This window comes from Oratosquilla oratoria, chromosome 9 (assembly GCF_046742065.1).
Source record: "Oratosquilla oratoria isolate Oo_2021 chromosome 9, ASM4674206v1, whole genome shotgun sequence".
NCBI classification, from domain to species: Eukaryota; Metazoa; Arthropoda; class Malacostraca; order Stomatopoda; family Squillidae; genus Oratosquilla; species Oratosquilla oratoria.
The window spans coordinates 66,718,835-66,723,834 of NC_134785.1; positions in this window are offsets into that span (position 1 = coordinate 66,718,835).

The following is a 5,000-nucleotide window of genomic DNA, read 5'->3' on the forward strand; positions in this document are numbered from 1 at the left end:
TGGATGAAAAGGAGGAAGAGGAAGAACCAGATGTAGAGGAGGACGAAGATGAAGAGAAGAAAGGCGCTGATGAAAGAGAGGAAAGAGAAGAAAAAGAGAAATAGGAAGAGACCCAGGTGATATTGATTTGGCTTTTTTCCAGAATTCTGCTGATGATAACGAGTTCATAATTCATAAATCTTGCTACCTGTACAACACCTCCTTCCTCACGCTATTGTTGACACTTAACATAAGTTCCTACTTAGTGACATGACCTAATTGCAATTTTTTTGACTAAGTTAGCATGGACGTGCTGCGGCTGAACCTTTATTCCTTCGCAAGCTTCCTCCTCCTCCTCCTCCTCCTCCTCCCCTCCTCCTCCTCCTCCTCCTCCTCCTCCTCCCCCTCCTCCTCCTCCTCCTCCCCTCCTCCTCCTCCTCCTCCTCCTCCTCCCCCTCCTCCTCCTCCCCCTCCTCCTCCTCTCCCTCCTCCTCCTCTCCCTCCTCCTCCTCTTTGCAGTTTCTATGTTTCTGTTTGTCTGCAGAAGCTCTGCCTAGCTACAGGCGCGTGTTTGTCTTTGTCTGACTGCCAATATCATTGTCATGGCAGTCGTAGGACCTCTGCGTGGGTATGCGATTGTGCTGCTCTTGATGGTGGTGATGGAGGGAATGTTGGTTCTGGTGCAGCTGTTGAAGGGAACTGGGTAGTGGTGTTGGTGGTATAGTGTGTTGTTGTTGTTGGTGGTGGTGGTGATAGTGTTGGGGACGATAATATCTATACTGCATAGACATATGTATATACAAAGTAGACCACTTGGAAAAAGAAACTAACGAAGCAGAGCGTTAATATACGAAAGCGCTCTGCTTCGTTAGTTTCTTTTTCCAAGTGGTCTACTTTGCATAAGTGAACACACGTACCCGTGTTCTTATTAGCACATATGTATATGTATACATATACATGTAAATATACATTTGAATATACACATGAATACATATAACTATGCATACATATACACATACACATAGATGTATAGACGCACATGAACATGGGCTCTACTCTGTTCCCAGTCCTTCTCCTGCTCGACGTCAAAACATTCGACTTTTAATTTCCGGTCTCAAATGTCCTCTTGTCCGCCACAATTCAGAGACTGAAAGGAGTTGCCCTTTTCAACAACTTCTTCACGTGCCCTTCCTCAACCTCCAGTAATCCTACAGATCATGGTTTGATTATTCTTTTCTTTGTGTAAGAATCGTGTGGCACTTTTTTACTCATTTCAAACTTCATCTACCCCAGTCAGATTTCTATTATGCCATGCGGGTGTAGAGTCTTTTTTTATTTATTATTACTGTTTTTACTTTAAAAATAAAAACAATAAATAAAAAACCCAGGGCAGTGGACAAGATGCAGGGATGACCCGTCATCCGGGAGGTGCCAAGATAAGAGGGAGGGAAGAGGGTGGAGGGGAGTGGAGTATGTAGGGGATGGAATGGATGGGAGTGGTTTCTATGCCTTTGTTATTTGGCTGCCTCCCGTGTAAGGGGGAAAAAGCCTTTGGTGTATGTATGTATGTTTTTTTTTTATCTTTTGTCGAACGATGTGGACCGAGTACCGTTACACCAGTTATGATTCCCTCTGGGCCTGGAAGATCGAATCATAGGTTACAGACGACGAGGGTTGTAGCTACTCAATTTGAACTATTCTGGACTTCCGGACGTAAGGCTTCTAAGTAAGGTCACGTCAGGTCAGGTCACGCCAGGTCACGTGACATCCAGAGGACACGAGGTCAACAGAAGAAGAAAAAGGTGAAGAGCGCACACCAGGAGGCGCTGAGTAGCTGCGGCCGAAGCCGTCACCTTTGCTCTAAGATGCGCTGTAGTGACAGGGGAAGCAAGAGTCACTGCTGGGAATCGGAGAGGAGTACGGGATTCGAACCCACAACCAAGGGAATGAGAGACCAGTTTGCTTCCGATGACGCTACCAGTTCACACAATGTTATAAGGTCGTTCAGTTCTTCAATACAGCGACGCTTTTTGTATGTGGTCTTCCTGCCAAAAACATTCGATCTCGTCCAGTTTCAGGCTCGACCTCGGACTCTCAGGGGGGTTCCGGTCGACAGACGACCCCTTCAGGCCAGAGACCGGGTCTTCATCTGCATGGAACCGTGTGTCTTTAGACAGAACAAAAACCGTCAATGACGTCACGGTGTTGAAGGGTTGAGAGTATTTATGATATCGAAGGCAAAGGTCGTACATTCGAAACAGTTTCTGCTTTTCTTTGAGGTGTTTCGTCGTTGTTTATGCGACACTGTTTCTGACCCAGGGCAGTGGACAAGATACACGGATGACCCGTCATCCAGGAGGTGCCATTCTATGAGGGAGGGAAGAGGGTGGAGGGGAGTGGAGTATGTAGGGGATGGAATGGGTGGGAGTGGTTTCAATGTCTTTGTTTTTTGGCTACCTCCCTTGTAAGGGGGAAAAAGCCTTTGGTATATGTATGTACACGGAAACACTAGCTGTATTAAGGTATCGCACATACGTTCATAATATTCAAATTGACCATTGGTAGACAAAATTGGGCCGAAAATAGTCTTATATATTGGTTTTTATATAATCACGTAGCTTTATTTGGAACAAGACTTGCAAGTACAATACCCCAAGGATATATATCAAAGAGGAAAATATATTTTGTTAGACCTATTTTGAAAAATATAAATGGAAGAGAACAAGAAGCAATTTGGAGTTTGACAAAGCCAAATGGAGCGATAGAAACACAGCTTGTATTTCTTATTAACTGGAGGATCACATTGCTTTATATATCTTTGGTGTATTCTCCCGTGAATTCGAGTGTGCGTGTCGGGATTTTGTCAAAACCGAAATCAAATTTTGAAGTGATCAGTCTGTATTTACAATGTTTTGTCCAAGTGTATTTTTAGCAATATTTCATTCCGTAAACTTTATTTTATTATTTTTTTAATTTGTATATTAACCATGATTAGGTTCGTATATGTTACCCAGCTCTATAAGCATACTAATTTATCCAAATTTATTTTTGCGATTAAAGTGTGTACATACAGACGCACACACACAAACACACACACACACACACACACACACACACACACACACACACACAAATATAGAAGTACGTACACAGAAGTACATACACAGATGTGCACATGCATATACGCACACACACACACACACACACACACACACACACACACACACACACACACACACACACACACACACACACACACGGATGGACGGACGGACATTCGTTCACATGCCCATCTTGTTTCTCTCCCAAACTCTCTCTCCATCTCTTTCAGCAATCAGATGCACACGATTGCACGCCTGCCTCGCCCGCTTGCAGGCACGGACGCTGGTTGGGGGAGGGCTCCATTCAGACCAAAGTTACAAAAAGTTGGGACAAATGTTGTCCGAAGGGGGATTTTGCTAAAAAGGATGGAAGGGAAGGGTAGGGGGAACGAACAGGGGGAGAGTAGATGAAGAGGGAAAAAGAGGAGGAAGAGGGAGAAGAGAGGAATGGAGGAGTTGTAGAGGGCAGGTGTGAATGTGGGGTAGGTAGAAAAATAGGGCACGGTGAAAACTTTTTTCATTATGTTAAAAGTGTCCAACAAAAATGTTTAGCGCTAAACACACACACACGCGCACACACACACGCGAATACGCACACACACACACACACACACACATACACACACACACACACACACACACACACACACACACACACACACACACACACACATACACACGCACGCCTTTAGACATCAAAGTACAGCGGTATTAGGGATAGCTTCTGCCTACATAAGCCTTTGAGTTACTATTGAGGTCATAAACCTTGTACATTGTTACGTCATCTGATAATAAACAAAAAGTGAACATTTTCACGAGAAAAAAAATGTATCAATAATGGTCTGGTCTTTGTAAACATTCATCTAAAACTGTCATTTGTTTGCCCTCTGTCAAATATTTTGAAAGTTAAAAACTCGTTTGAACACTAATGCATTTGAATAATACGCCAAAAGTTTTCTTGACCAAAAGTCTTGCATGAAGTAAAACTCTACAGCTCCCGTGAAGTTTGTTACCAGCATAACCATCAGCGCATCATTATCCGTTTTGTCGAGTTTTGCAACATTAATTCTAAAAGAAAATAAACACACAAATATTCCGAGTCAGGTAACAAGATCTCCCAGGCGTCTCATGAGGTGACCCGAATATGTATATGAAGCCTCAATTATACTTGAGTTGTCAGCTTTGTGATCAAGACCCTGCGGGTCGAAACGTAGAAGCATTAAAATTCTCCCATTTAATCCTCGTCTATTCCCTCCACCTTCAATATCAAACAACATCAATACTAGCGGTCGGCTGCTGGTTTTTATCTACCTGATGAACTTCCTCTGCAGGAGAAAGGATGAAATAAAACAGTAGAACCCTTAGAAGACTGTAAATGAAGATGAGTGACAATCATGTGAGGAAAAAATGAAAAGAAACAATTTCTCTCTTAGTAAGCGAGTGTGCGGAGAAGACAAGAGGGCGTGGCCCGTCATGGCTTAATGGTAGCGCGCATGTCTGGTAACCGCGTGGGGATTTCGGGCGTGTATTCGAATCCTGGCCACGGCGCAAAGGTTACGAAGAGTATCCATTCCGAGTAATGGCCCCTAACAACCGCACACTTCAGACTCTTCCGTGACGACCTCAGCTTCCTCAGGGTATCGTCACTGATGTGGCTGTAGCGTGGACACCGTGTCCTGCATTCAAGTATGAACAGTCGCGGACCACCTACAAGGTTGAGGTCCGGGTGTAATGGTAGAATTGAACAATCCTCGTATATTATACATACGTACTTGTAGTAGTATATATTTATTATTGTATATTGTTTTTATTATTGTCATTGTATATTTATTTGCGCATTTTTGTAGAACCAAGACGGATTGTGTATGTTCCTTGTATATTATACATACGTCCTTGTTGTATTGTATACTTATTATTGTA